Source organism: Palaemon carinicauda, chromosome 15 (assembly GCF_036898095.1).
Source record: "Palaemon carinicauda isolate YSFRI2023 chromosome 15, ASM3689809v2, whole genome shotgun sequence".
Classification (NCBI taxonomy): Eukaryota; Metazoa; Arthropoda; class Malacostraca; order Decapoda; family Palaemonidae; genus Palaemon; species Palaemon carinicauda.
Window position 1 is genome coordinate 683,953 of NC_090739.1, and position 614 is coordinate 684,566.

The window sequence follows — 614 nt, forward strand, 5'->3', positions numbered from 1 at the left end:
AGTGAAGAACAAAGTCAACGAAATTATTCAATACCCATTTGGAGAAATAGTCCTTAAGAGTGAAGAACAAAATCAATGAAATTATTCAGTCCACATTTGGAGAAATAGTCCGTAGGAGTGAAGAACAAAGTCAATTGAATTATTCAATACCCATTTAGATAAATAGTCCATAGGAGTGAAGAACAAAGTCAACGAAATTATTCAGTCCGCATTTGGAGAAATAGTACATATGACTGAAGAACAAAGTCAACGAAATTATTCAATACCCATTTGGAGAAGTTTAACGTAGGAGTGAGAAATAAAGTCACTCGGCATTCGAAGAAATAGTCCGTAGGAGTGAGGAACAAACTCAACAAAATTATTCAGTCTACATTTGGAGAAACAGCCCATAGTTGTGAGGATATTCCGTAGGAGTGAGGAAGGAAAATTGAGTTAGGAAGTTGATGGGGGAGAGCTTGTTAGTAAAGACCATGTGGGTTTCGCTTCCAATCGACTTGGCTAATACGGTTTCCCTTCGCTCGCGTCCTGATTTAATGGACCAGTGGAAAAGGTTATAACAATTCCACGCTCGAGGTGTTGGCGAAGAGAAAGGGAGTGTAGCTTGCCACATCAAA